This window comes from Lynx rufus, unplaced genomic scaffold (assembly GCF_022079265.1).
Source record: "Lynx rufus isolate CCGP_SWC_20201006 ecotype Redwood Valley unplaced genomic scaffold, mLynRuf1.p SCAF_18, whole genome shotgun sequence".
NCBI classification, from domain to species: Eukaryota; Metazoa; Chordata; class Mammalia; order Carnivora; family Felidae; genus Lynx; species Lynx rufus.
This window is the reverse complement of record NW_025814832.1, coordinates 35431412-35445935: the sequence shown is the minus strand read 5'-3', so window position 1 is coordinate 35445935 and position 14524 is coordinate 35431412. Positions and strand designations below refer to the sequence as shown.

Here is a 14524-nt window from a genome sequence, read left to right as displayed (position 1 = left end):
ATGAGTCCACGCCGCCGCGCCCCCTTGGCCAATTGACGACAGCTGTGGGCTGGACCGCCCTGGTAGCGACCCGCCCCCAGCTCAGCGACGCGGCTCTCCATTGGGCGAAGGAGGGTGACGCAAGGCTGCAGGCCACGTGGTAGTGTTTTCATTGCCAGAGGCTGCGAAGCGGAAGTCCGGAAGAACCAATGCAACTGAGGCCCGACCTGGTGGCCACCTTCTGGCATCTGCGGTGTTGCTGCGGCTGAGGGGGCGGGCGGACGCGCTCCGTCCCACCCCACCCAGACCCCTGTGGCATGTAGCTCTCCGTCTATTAAACTTACAGAGGTTAGTAGCGTGAGACGCCAAAGCCCCACCCTTTTACAGAGTCTTCAAACTGCTTTGAGAAAAGCCAGACAGATCGCATGTTACCTTCACGGTTGCCCTGCTGTTGAGAACTCTTTCTACATGCCCAGCGCTGTGCTAGCCGTGTATGTTATCTCTTAGAATTCCTATAAAACAAGAATATATACTTTCTGCCCAGTTTTAATAAGGAGCAACTGAACAATTAAGTAATCTGTCTGAAGTAACAGAATAAATGGTAGAATGTGGATTTGTCTCAACTCAAGCTTCGTGCACCAAGAAATTCTCCTAGGGAATTTGGCAAAACCTATCTGATCTATAATTGGGGGGGAAAAAAAGGAAGAAAATGTCTATAAGGTGGCGTGTTTGATGAAAGGGATGAGGTCTTGAAGATGGCACAATTCAAAACTCACATATTTGAGATAAATCCTGACAAGTCTCTCTTCCCAAGCTAAATTCAAGTTGCCTTGTAGAATACCCAACACACTTTATAAATCAGTAGCTCTGCTGGCTTTGGATTTATATAATTCCTGATGAATTTTTAATTCGTGCTTTTCAAGTTGCGATGGCATTTTAATTGTTATACCACAGTATTTCAAATTGGCATTATTAAAATTTATTTTGTAACAAAGCTATATATACGTGTGTGTGTATGTGCGTGCGTGCGCACACACACACACACACACACACACACACACACACTTTGGAAGCTTGGACCTATAATGGATGAGTGAAGCGCATTATTTCATTTAAGCTTTTCTAGTTGCATATCCAGTTTGGGTTTTCCAAAATGCAAATGTAACAGTTTGTTCAGTTCAGGCTATTCTTTCTCTCAACTGATGTTAAAATAGTTTAGCTCATAGATCCGTGGATGCTCTTCAGTCGATTGTGAGGTGTTGTAGAAACTATCGTAAGCGAAAAGAGCTTCTGTTTGGATGCTTTAACTGCATCATCTTTGTAACCTCTAAGATCAAAAGTGCTTCTCACCACCCCCAGCTCAGGCATTTAGAAAACCAGGAATCTGGTAGGCTAGGTGCTCCGTTGTTTGGAAAATTCAATAAAGGACAGAATAAGTTCGGTTTGTAAAGTGGAAGTTGTTACTCTCAACAGTTCGGACTTTATAGGCTAGAGTTGGGAGCTGGTGTTAGTGTTTGAGTAGGAGCGTTTCATGATAAAAGCCGTGTTTTAGGCAGATAAACTTGGCCAGGGTGTGCAGAACAGATTAGAAGGGGAAAAAGCCTCGGCCGATGTGAAATTCTAGGAGTAAAGGGATATGAGATGCGAACTATTGCGTGGCAGCAAGGCTAGAAAGTTGAAGACAAACCCAAGCGAAATTTTTTTTTCTGTTGAAATATATTTGACATATAACATTGTGTAAACTGAAGGTGTATAGCATGTTGATTTGACATTCATGTATTGTAATATGATTGCCATTGTGGCTATAATTAGCACCACTAACATGTCACATGAAGAGCTATTTTGAGGCAATGCTGTCCCATAGAAAGGTAACAGACCAAAGAAAGAAAGAAAGAAAGAAAGAAAGGTAATGTCAGCCACAGATGTGAACCCCATATGTAATTTAACATTTTCTAGAAGCCACATTTGAAAAGATAAAAAGAGATAAGTAAATTAATTTTAATATCTTTAACACAATATGTCAAAAATCTCATTTTAATGGGTCGCCCATGCGAAACTATTAACCAGCTAGTTTATTTATTTTTTAATTAATTAATTTTAATCAGCTAGTTTAAAGTACTATTTTTTTAGTGTAAGTATTTAAAATCCAATGTATCTTTTTCTCTTAGAGCATATCTCCATTTAACCAAGCCACCTTTTAAGCGCTCATGCGTCTGGTAGCTATCTTATTGCCCAGTAAAGTTTGGGGAGAATAAACCACAGATAGTAGCTGATGGGGGAGGGGTGGTATAGCAGAGAAGAAGAGGGAAACGTCCACGCTGATTCCGTAGTTAGGATCGCCGTTGGGAAAGTGGAAGCTCGTGGTGCTGCTTTCAGAAACCAGATATTTGGGCGGGTATTTAGGGAGTGAGGTGAACTGAATGCTCATTGGAATTCCAGTTCAAGCCTAGAGATGTACGTCCGGGAGAAAACTGATCATCTTTCCAGCCCCACCCTTCGTGAATGATCCCCCTTGTATGTTTCCCACTGAGTTAATGGTCCACCATCCACCACTACCCATGTGGAAATAACATTCCAGGGCTGCCTCATCCGGTTTTATTTTTTCCCAAGACGATACAGAAATCTGTATTTTTATATAAATAAATTTAACATAACTATTTATTTTATATAAACCTGTATTTTATGTAAAAATTTTAAAGGTTGATGACCAATTCTTATTTTTAAAAAACACTGTGAAGGCCAAATTAAATATACGAGCTGGCTGGATGTGGTTTGTGGAGGTCCAGTGTGTGACCTCTGTGTGAGGCATAATTCCCAGAAATTTACTGGCATAAACATCTAAAGAAAAGGCTGCAAATAGATTTGAAGGTGTTGGATTCCTTTAATATCAGGCTGATTTTTCTTTTTCTGAGTCCTAGTTCTAGGTTCCGTGGGAGAGGAAACTCCTGATTTATTTTTTTTTTAAGTTTATTTATTTTGTGGGGGAGAGAGAGCGTGCACGTGTGAGCGTGAGCCGGAGAGGGGCAGAGAGAGAGGGGGGGGACAGAGAGAGAGGGAGAGAGAATCCTAAGCAGGCTGGGCACACTGTCGGCACAGAGCTGGGCTCGGGGCTCGATCTCACAAACCGTGAGATCATGACCAGAACAGAAAAAGAGTCGGACGCTTAACCGACTGAGCCACCCCGGCGCCCTGAGGACACTCCTGATTTAAACCCTGGGTTTATGGCATCCTAATCCTTCTACATTCTTGGAACAGAAATTTCAACACTACATAACAGGAGCCGAGGCTATCTGGAGGACGAGGGGAATATGACACTTTACCGCAAGAAAAACAAGATTTCAGCTTTTTGCCTTTCTTCCAATTGAAATTTCCTAAATGTCTATCTTTTCTCAAACAAAATGTCCATTACTTCTGGGGAAACAGTAAGTCAGCAAAATCCGGAAGAATAAAGCTGAGCTTGGGAATCAAATGTTCTTGGTAATATACAAAATTGCAGGCCACAATTCAGCTAATGGGGAGACTTCCTATTTGTTCAGCAATCAGGTTGTAATTTTAAAATGCTGATTAGGGAATGCATAGGGCATGAACAGGGGAAGTTGGAAATGGGACATCCTGTCTGATGCAACCCTCATGTCACCCAATATGGTTGCCCATAACACCCAACTGGCTATAATTAGAGTGAGTACGAGGTGAGCAAATACCACTCCTGTCCACTTCTTCTTTTCATAAAATCCATTCTGTTTTTATAAGATCAAACCACAGGGAATAGCTCCTTTTCCTTTTCTGATGCGTCTCAGCACTCAGAACGTGAGCTGAGAAAGAGTAGAACCGGAAGAGACAAGTGTATGGTGGTACTTTGAGAAAAGAATAAAGGAGGGAGATTCTGGGGACAGTGTAGAATAGGTAGGACTTGGGGGGTAGGGAGAGGGAAGGGTGATGTGTCGCAAGCTCAGGGAGTCAGCCCTACCGATCTGGGGTAGAAGGTAAGGGGTTGAAATGTAGGGTAATCTCTGGGAAAGCAGGTGATCCCGTCAGATTGGCAAACAGGAAGTATCTGGCCGGAGGTATGGCTAAACAGCAGGCACAGTTGGGCTTTTTTGTTACTAATCATTGGCACAATCTGCGTGGTAAAGCACGGCTGCCATGAATGAACAGTTCCCATTATGTGCCTTTGCTCCCCAAATGGAACCATTATTTCTGGTTTTATCAATTAAAAAGCCAACAGCCGTTCTAATAGTCCCTGACTTCCATATTTCCTCTCAAGAGCAAGAAACAAGGGTACTTCATTAAAGAGTGAACTGCAGTGTCTTTGACTGCATTCTCTTTCCCGGCTCTCTTATTTCTGCTTCCAGAATAATCTTCTTAAAACACTGAGGCAAAATTACAAGTTGTCCATAAATACTTGCTGATTGGCTGACATTCACGAAGACAGTAGCTTTCTGTGTGTGCATTTGCAGACATAACTTGAGCTAACCATCTATTAGTCAAGACGATGCAGAGAGGAGGTTCATCATGGAGTTTTTGTTCACTGGGACATCTTAAATTTTTTTTTCAACGTTTTTTATTTATTTTTGGGACAGAGAGAGACAGAGCATGAACGGGGGAGGGGCAGAGAGAGAGGGAGACACAGAATCGGAAACAGGCTCCAGCCTCTGAGCCATCAGCCCAGAGCCCGACGCGGGGCTCGAACTCACGGACCGCGAGATCGTGACCTGGCTGAAGTCGGACGCTTAACCGACTGCGCCACCCAGGCTCCCCAAGGGACATCTTAAGACCAGCCAGGATTGCAGAGAAGTGTTCATCAGGTCAACCAACTGCCCCGACTTAAGTTTTAGAGTATAAATATAGGTGATATCTGGAAATGGAAAGCAAAGCTTTATAGAAAGCTTGGCTTGAAACCTCATACCTCTTCTCACTTAATGTCTATTACCTGTCCTGTCCCAGAGATTTTTATCCCCATGGCACAACTGCGTAAACCAAGGTTGAGAGACGTTGGATAAGTTGCTCAAGGTCCTAGGGCTGTTTGCGATGGAGATATAGTTTGCCCTCGGTCCCTTCCACTGTATTTCCAGGTCACCCCGTGTTCCATGCTTCCTCTCAGACTGCTCAAAGCTGGGAACAGAACTGGCAGTGTGACCTGAACTCCATTCTCTAAGGAGACAGAGAGGCAAGGGTGGAGGGAAAGAGACAGGCTTATGCCAAGAGGGCCACGGGCCAAGTGTAAGAGGCAGGGCACCTTTTCAAGGGGGGCAAAGCTTTGCTTATGCTTGCCATGGGTACTGCTAGAAGTATCTAAGAACCTCTTTTGCTCCGAGGTAAAGGGTTAGTTAACCTGTGCTCATGGGCAAGGGTGGCTAGTTCGTAAGTGGTGCCGTGGGACTCTGGGTTTCCTCCTGGCTAAAGAGAGAGTGTAAAGAATGGTAACCATTCCTTGGAATTCTTCACTTCTAGGGAAAAGGTGATTTCAAAGGCCATCGGCTAAGAATCCCACGATTCTTGGTGAACAGTGCCATCTAGCGACCTGCTGTATTTAGTTCCAGCCCGGTAGAGCAACCTTGTAGGAAAGACTGGCTTCATGAGACACGGAGAGCTAATCACAAAACCCTGGAAGAGGAGTTCCAGGCTCTCGTGTGTTCTTCCAGAACTTCTTTCCTGTCTATACATGGAAGATACAGACACCTCACTCACCACTCTCTTGCAGAAGTTTAGAAGGGGGTTGCCCATTCATTCATTTGACACATTTTTATTCAGTGCCTGTTATGCGCCCGCCATGGTTGCGAGTCCTGGGGGATGCGCCATGGGGAAAATTAAATAAAAATCCCTGCTTGTATGGGCACAGAGACCAGAGACAAGAAGAAAACAGAATGGAGAGTATCTCAGATGGCCATGAGTGCCAAGGAGAAAAATAAAGCCGTTGGAAGGGATGTGGGAGGTGTTGGGGAGAGGAGGGCTTGATAAAGAGTAGGAAGGGAAGGTGTCGCTGGAAGGTTCCATTTGAACAAAGACCTGAAGGAGAGAAGGGAACATGAGGGGGAAAAGCATTCCTGGCAGGAGGAACATGGAGGAGGCAAGGGTGGATGGAGGAGAGAGAAGAGGGGCAGATACATAGGAAAAGAGGTCGGAATGGTCATGCTTGGGCATGTGGGGGAGGGACGAGAAGCCACTGGATATTTGGACTTATATTTGAACAGAATCACTCAGGCAGCTGTGCTGAAAACAAATTAAAGGTGTCTTGGGAGGGGCGCCTGGGCGGCTCAATCTCTTGAGCGTCCGAGTTCAGCTCAGATCATGATCTCACAGTTCGTGAGTTCGAGCCCTGCGTCGGGTTCTGTGCTGACAGCGCGGAGCCCGTTTCAGATCCTCTGTCTCCGCCCCTCTCTCTGCACCTTCCCTGTTCACTCTCTTTCTCTCAAAGATAAACAAAACATTAAACAAAAAGCTGCCATGGGAGATTCACAGTTCCCTTTAGCACATTTAAAAACTCCACAAACCCCAGTTTATTGTTTATTTAACGTTGTTTAACGAGGACTTTCCAGGCTTACACAGATCTCTTTCTTCCCGCAACACCCACTACCTTCTTGCGGGACCCGAGAAACGAAAGTCAGCGCTGATAAGCAGACTGTGATGTTCCCGACAGTCATAAATGACGCGAGCCCAAAGCCAACAGAGAGTAGTGATTTTCCCAAGGCCACACCACAACTGCAAAGGAGCTACCGTTGAGTGACTAATTCTTTCTTATCAGTACCTTCCGCAGATTCGCTCCATTCCTCCGTTATGAAACCACGCCACTTCACAGCCACTGGCAATCTGGGCCCGATTCCTGTATCCCCTGCCCTTCCCACCTTAGAGTCACTTAGCACAAACCCAAAACCCCACAAGAAAACCCCCTTCCTACAGCCACCGTGGTTCATTTGGTGTACGTTTTCCCTTGCTGCACCAAGTGAAGAAAATGAACATCGACTGGGTGAACCTGGCGGTCTTGACCTACAGCTTTATCTATCTGCCCCTAGGGTTTTGTAGATCAAAGTTTAAGAAGAGCTGGACAAAATAACGACTTCCTACCATCATATTCTTTGAGTCTAAGGCAGAGATACCGTGCCCTGCTAAAACGTCTTGCGTACCAAGTGGAACACAATGTCTGGTCCGTGAAAGTGGTGAGAGACTATATTGCCAAATATTTTTTGAAAATATGCTGGATGCTTGGTAGAAATGAGGTTCTACAGTATGTGACCTTTGGCGTCTGGCTTCTTTTACTTAGCATAACGCTTCCAAGGCTCATCCAGGGTGTAGCCTGTATCAGTATTTCATTTCTTTTTACGGCTGAATAACATTCCGTTATATGTATTACCACGACTAATTTATCCATTTGTCAGCGGGTGGACATTTGAGTTGTGTCCACCTCTTGGCGCTTGTGAACAGTGCTACTCTGAACATGTGCGTGTGCGCGATTATTTGAGGACCTGTTTTCGATCGTCTTTCCATTGTACCTGTGTTCAGTATATCTTGGAATGGAATTCCGGATTATATATATATTTTTAAGTTTACTTATTATTGAGAGAGAGAGCACGCGCACGCAGGAGAGGGCAGAGAGAGGGGGAGAGAGAGAGAATCCCAAGCAGGCTCTGCACCGTCAACACAGAGCCCGATGCAGGGCTCGAACCCACGAAGCGTGAGATCACGACCTGAGCTGAAGTCAGACACTGAACCGACTGAGCCACCCAGGTGCCCTGTATATATTTTTCTATATATTTAACTTTTGAAGAACTGGCAAAACTGTTTTCCACGGAGGCTGAGCCATCTCACATTCCCATAGCAATGAACGAGGGCTCCGATTCACCATTTGTTACTTGCTGTTTCTATTTTTCACGATCACCATAGCCATCCCCGTGGGTGTGAAAAACACTGAGATTTTATGCCATGTCTGCAAAGTTGCAAGCTCTTGGGACATCCAAGTAGCGTTGGGTCCCCCAGTGCTCGCAATGAACCAAGGCCGTGCTGTATTTTCAAGGCTCCCACACCCATTCTGGGTCACGCTCTGGCAGGTGGGCAACAAAGCTTTGTATCGTATGGAAACTTGTCCAGCTTCAACCCATACAGCTGAAATGTGAGTCCAGGGCGGGGCCAAGTCAGGGGAACAATCTGAGGCAGACCCTGGGCTGCCCTTTCTGGCTTGTTCTTTCCATTCTTTCTTTTTTAAAATTTTTAATGTTTTTATTTATTTTTGAGACAGAGAGAGACAGAGCGTGAGCAGGGGAGGGGCAGAGAGAGGGGGAGACACCGAATCCGAAGCAGGCTCCAGGCTCCGAGCTGTCAGCACAGAGCGCGACACGGGGCTCGAACCCACAAACCGTGAGATCATGACCTGAGCCGAAGTCGGACGCTTAACCAACTGAGCCACCCAAGGCGCCCCTGTTCTTTCCATTCTTATCGTTTATTCTCCTAGCTAAGACCCCTTGATGCTGGGACATGGTCTTCAGGTACCCCAGGACATGATTACACCCCAGCTTCCGTTCAGCTGGGGCATCTCCATTCTGCAGGTTTCTTGTTAGAGTGAGAACAGTGCTAATCACGTAACTAAAGACGCAAAGGACAAGGTCCTTTGGGAACCGGAGCCCTTTGCTTCTTTATTTATTTTTTTTAAAAATTTTTTTTTCAACGTTTATTTATTTTTGGGACAGAGAGAGACAGAGCATGAACGGGGGAGGGGCAGAGAGAGAGGGAGACACAGAATCGGAAACAGGCTCCAGGCTCTGAGCCATCAGCCCAGAGCCCGACGCGGGGCTCGAACTCACAGACTGCGAGATCGTGACCTGGCTGAAGTCTGACGCTTAACCCACTGCGCCACCCAGGCACCCCACCCTTTGCTTCTTTAAACTGGGAAGATCCTGTGTGTGTTTCAGGGGCAGCTGATATCTGGGCATAGGGTACGTTATAAGGGAGGGATCGAGAGAGAGAGAGAGAGAGAGAGAGAGAGAGAGAGATCCAGGATCATTGGTGGTGAGGTAATAGTTGAGGCCATGAGAGGAGGTAAGATGTAACGAAAAATGTGTCAGTTGGTGAAGAGCTGGACTGAATGTCCTGGTATTCCTTTAATTTTAGGAACACTACCGGAAAGGAGGCTGGTGCTTGTGCTGAGCCGCCTTCAGCAGCTCCACGTCCCACATTGCTGATGAGTGAGAGCCTCTGTTATAAATGGAAACGTGAACTGGCAAGTGCTCACCGGCTAACGCTGAACCCACCAGCTTATTTTGCTACCTATTATGTACGTGATCTGCGATTTTGCTTATTGATTGCAAATATGCACGAGGAATAGGAAGCTGGCGTGTTTTCCCAAAACGAGACGGAGCGTTTTCGCTGCTGCGTGTCTCAACCGGGTATGGCTTCAACTTTTCATCATTTCTCTGAGGTCAGAAACAGCCTTTGGTGGGTTTCTAATTTTTTTTTTTTTTTTTTTTTTATATAGAAGTTTGGCTCCCGAGACTGTTTCAGAGCCTTTAGGAAAGATATCAAGTGGACGAGACATGTCTGAAAATATTTAAAGTGGCGATTTCCTAGGCCCTCTTTCTCCACTTTCTCCGTAGGCATCTGTTCCCATATGTGGAGGTTTAAGTCAGCCTCTATCTACAGATGACCCTTGTCTGACCTCACTCTCTGGAATGCTCTGCCTGCCTCTGTCTTTCATGCCAGAGCACATCAACACTACCTTCTGTTGGCATTCCTGATAGGATCTCTTTCTCCTGAGCTCTTGAAAGAATCCTGCTTCAGCAACTCTAGAGAATGGTGGGAGAGTTGGTCTTTAAAAACAGATTTATCCCATACCAAGGACAGGAATCACTTATTTTGCACCACTGTGTGCATTGACTCTTCTTTTCTCCCAATCCATGAACATAGTATAGATTCTTAGGTCCCCTTGACCCAGGAATGCAGTTTCCCATGCCTACATAGGCCAAGTCCTTCTGTTCTCAGAGATTCTAATTACATTAGCCTGTGTATTTTCTTTAAAACGGTTATCACAACCTAAAATTACCTTGTTTATTTGCTTACATATTCACTGTCTATCTCTTCTATCTAGAAAGTAAACTCCATGAGGGCAGGGTATTTTTTTTTTAAAGAAAAGTCTTTTTTTAATTATTTCTTTATTTTTAGAGAGAGAGAGAGAGTGCACATGAGCAAGGGAGAGAGGGAGAATCTAAAGCAGGCTCCACACTCAGTGTGGAGACCAACTCTCAGGTCTCCATCCCATGACCCCGGGATCATGACCTGAGCCAAAATCAAAAGTCAGACACTCAACCGACTGAGCCACTCAGGCGCCGTGAGAGCGGGGCCTTATGTGTCTTCTCCCGGCATCCAGAGCAATGCTTGTCCACATAATAGGTGCTCATGGAATATTTGCCAACTGACTGACTTACAGAATCAGTCATTAAAACATCATACGAAAATTAGCTTTCCAATGGAGCTAGTATTTTGACCAAATACCAACTAACTATGTTAGTGGCTTTTGAGATTTGGGACCCCCTTTACACCCTTAAAAGTTGTTGAAGACCCAAAGGGCTAGTGTTCATGTGAGTCATATCTGTCATTATTTAGTGTGATAGAAATGAAAACTGAGAAGAGTTCAAAATATTTATTTACTAATTCATTAAAAATAATAAACCCATTATATGTTAACATTCATACCATATTTTTTTTTTTGTTTCTCAAATAAAATAACAGGGACATGGGAGGCATTGTTTTACTTAAGAAAAAAATTTTTAATGTTTATTTTATTTTTGAGAGAGAGACAGAGCATGAGTTGGGGAGGGGCAGAGAGAGAGGGGCACCCAGAATCCAAAGCAGGCTCCAGCCTCCGGACTGTCAGCACAGAGCCCGACGTGGGACTTGAACTCACAAACCTCGAGATCATGACTGAGCTGAAGTTGGACACTTAACCGACTGAGCCACCCAGGCACCCCAAGTATTGTTTTACATTAAAAAAAAATCTTTTTAATGTCTGGCTTAGTAGAAGACAGCTGGATTCTCACATCTGCGTCCTCCTTCAATCGGTGATGATATCACACATCACGTGGACTTGTAAGAGAATAGGAGCGAAAAAGGCAAACAGTATCTTAGTGTTCTTTTAAAAATAGTTTTGACTTTGCAGATGCCCCAAGAGATTCTTGGGTGGCCCCAGAGGTCTTCGAAGCACCCTTTGAGAATGAATGACTGACATTAACAGAGAGGAATACTTTTCTTTCCCTTTGAACCACATCACCTTTAAACACTGTATTCGCCCTGTTATCTCCCTTTGCTTAGCTTACTATTAAAATGTTTATATTCCGGGACATCTGGGTGGCTCAGTCGGTTGAGTGCCCAACTTCAGCTCAGGTCATGATCTTACAGTTGGTGAGTTCGAGCCCCGAGTCAGGATCTGTGCTGACAGCTTGGAGCCTGGACCTGCTTCGGATTCTGTGTCTCCCTCTTTCTCTGCCCCTCCCCTGCTCACACACACACACTCTCTCTCTCTTTCAAAACAATAAACATTAAAAAAAATTAAAAAAAATAAAACGTTTATATTTCCCAAAACTATATCATCGCCGCGGCGGCCAAGATGCATAGTGGGTGATGAGTGACGGAAAAGCAAACCAAAAGTTAATACTTTGTTACACTCAAGACACATCCACACGCAAACAAGAACAACAATAATAAAAACATATACCTTTACTGAGCACAGACTCTGTGCTCCCTATTTTCCAAAGATTATCTCTATTTTTTATAATAACATTTGCAGGTAGGAATTATTAACCTCATTTCAAAGATAAAGAAATGGAAGCTCAGAAAACTTAAACAATCTGTCCAAGGTCACCAAGCTAATAAGTGACAGAGAAGAGATGGACATATTCAAGCCTCTTTTACCATCAAATGTAGATGAACGCAGTAGGGCGGCAAAAACCCAGCAACAGTGAGGAGTTCACGGTGAAAATTCACCTTGCAGGTTTGTACAAAAGAATCAAGGAATCAAACAATGCAGTTTTAAAAAAAAATTTTTTTAAGGTTTATTTTTTTTTTGAGAGAGAGAGAGAGTGAGCGCACAAGTAGGGGAGGGGCAGAGAGACACAGAAACAGAATCTGAAACAGGTTCCAGGTTCCCAGCTGACAGCACAGAGCCTGACGTGGGGCTCGAACCCATGAACAGTGAGATCGTGACCTGAGCCGAAGTTGGACGCTTAACTGACTGAGGCACCCGGGTGCCCCTGCGGTTTTTTTCTTTCAGTGATGTACAGCTGAGGAAGTTAATGCACCTTTTTGTGATTTGAAAGGAGTACATTTACAGCAACAGATTGGAGAGCAATGAAATATGCCTCAGCAGAGGACGGGTTACATCAATTGTGGTACCTTATAGACGGAATACTATGAAGTCATTAAACAGAGTGAGGCAGCCCTTTCGGTACTGAAACCAAGTGTAAGATACATTGTTACGTGAAAACATAAGGGAAGGGCTGGTCTATTTCTGTTTTTAAAATGCGTGCAGTCTTGTGCACGTGCAGCTGGTTTCTTCCATGAACCTGATGGAGGGATGAACAGGAGATAGTTTATTTTTCTGTAATCAAACCCCCTTCAGATGTGGCATGGGTAGATCCCCTGACTTTTCAAGTCCTTCCGGAGAGTAGATGTCCCTCTCATAGCCAGTTCAAAACCGTCAAGCTTCTCTTTTCCTCTTCCCTGCCTTCTCCTCCCCGCCCCGCCCCTGTTTTCTCCCGAGTCGGGGGCCAGGAGAGGGGATTAGTGAGAGAAGGGTGAAGTCTTCATCGGTGACATCCCAGGACTTCTTTCTTGCCTAACACTTTCCCATTAGGGCAGCTTAAAAAAAATTTTTTTTTTTAATGTTTATTCATTGTTTTCTTGAGAGAGAGACAGAGCGTGAGCAGGGGAGGGGCAGAGAGAGAGAGAGAAGGAGACACAGATTCTGAAGCAGGCCCCAGGCTCTGAGCTGTCAGCACAGAGCCCAATGCGGGGCTTGAACTCACGAACTGCGAGATCATGACCTGAGCCGAAGTCGGACGCTTCACCGACTGAGCCACCCAGGCGCCCCAGAGCAGCTCTTCAGATGTCTCCAAAAGCCTGTCTCTCTCATGGGTCCCAGGTGTGGGACCTCATGAGGGGCTCTCGTGGGACCCTCTACGTTGCCCGGCTCCTGACTTGGGTGATGCGCTCTTTGGGACACCTCTGTGGCTCTTCTCAGCCCGTCCACAGCCTCGTTCTTGTGTCACACTGGCAGGTGGCAGGCGGGGCCCTTCAAGGTGGCTCCAGCCTTGATAATTCCTCTGGCTTCTGTTACTCGGGTAGCTCATAAGTCCTCGCCTTGCCACGGCTGGGGCAGGGACTTCCCCACTGCTACCCTCTGTCCCCTAATCCTGCCTGTGGGAGGCAGGCAGTAGGCTCTGTGCTCACATCTTTCCCTCCCACATTCTAGGGGCCACAGGCCAAACTCCCAGGGACTTTCCTGCTGTCCCTGCTCAGGCACTCTAGGGTGGGCCTGAGCCTTTACAGGGCAACAAACCTTCCAACCGGGGCCAGCTACATGATTTGCAGGGCCCAGTGCAAAATGGAGACTCGAGGTCCCTTGTTCGACAAAGTGGGAAAGGGCGCTGATAAAAATCACTAAAATATAAGGCTTTGTCCTAAAAATAAATTACTTATAAAATATAACAGGGGTAAGAAAGGTACTTGCGTGTCAACATAAACTTACAAATGGCAAAAAAATAACATTTCGATGCCAAAATTTTACGTAACGCAATAAATAATAAGCTGTTCATGTGATGTCTTGAGTGCTCATTCAGTATTTCTGGCTCGTTTTTATACAAATTCATTTATTAGGTCACCGAAATTTATACTGTTAGCAATTTCATTTTTAATTGTGAGATTGAAAGCGATGTCAGTCACTCAGGGCAAATGCCAGGTTGTAAATGATTTTTCATTTTGAGGATTATTCTGCAGATGCAAGTTTCATGTTCTCGTACGACCTCCACGAGTTACAGGAGATGTCAGGGGAAACATTCAAAATGTCAGGTGCAGACTTACATTTGAACTTAAATTCAGGGGCGCCTGGCTGGCTCAGTAGTAACAGCATGTGACTCTTGATCTCCAGGTGGTGAGTTCAAGCCCCATGTTGGGTGTAGAGATTACTAAAAAAAATAAACTTAAAAAAATAAATTTAAATTCAGACTTACACAGAATTAATTAGTACGGAGAGCTAGAACCCTTGATTTAGCTACTGATCTGCCAATATACCAATCAACTGATCTTTCTTGGAAATGCATTGTCGGTGTCTGGAAAGATGGAGAGAACTGGAAATGTTGATTTCCCACTCCCAAAGCCTTTGAAATTGGAGGAATGTGGTAGGGGGGAGCTTACTCTTTATTTGTATGGTTTGCCACTATTTGTCTTTTTATTTTTTTTTATAATTTTTTAATGTTTATTTTTGAGAGAGAGAGAGAGCGTGCATGCAGAAGGGGCAGAGAGAGAGAGAGAGAGAGAGAGAGACAGGCAGACAGAGGATCCAAATTGG

General features: G+C 44.9%; 1 long non-coding RNA gene across 2 annotated transcripts; it reads left to right on the top strand.

The window, feature by feature from the left end:
• Positions 1-200: 200 nt before the first annotated feature.
• On the top strand, positions 201-12886 carry LOC124513490 (uncharacterized). Of its 2 annotated transcripts, none has more exons than XR_006962413.1 (4): positions 201-327; positions 6990-7133; positions 9079-9385; positions 12230-12886. It is a non-coding gene; the product is annotated as an uncharacterized LOC124513490 (long non-coding RNA). The 2 variants fall into 2 exon arrangements; XR_006962414.1 differs by lacking the exon at positions 12230-12886 and adding an exon at positions 9443-10131 and having other exon boundaries at positions 9079-9353.
• The last annotated feature ends 1638 nt before the right edge of the window (positions 12887-14524 follow it).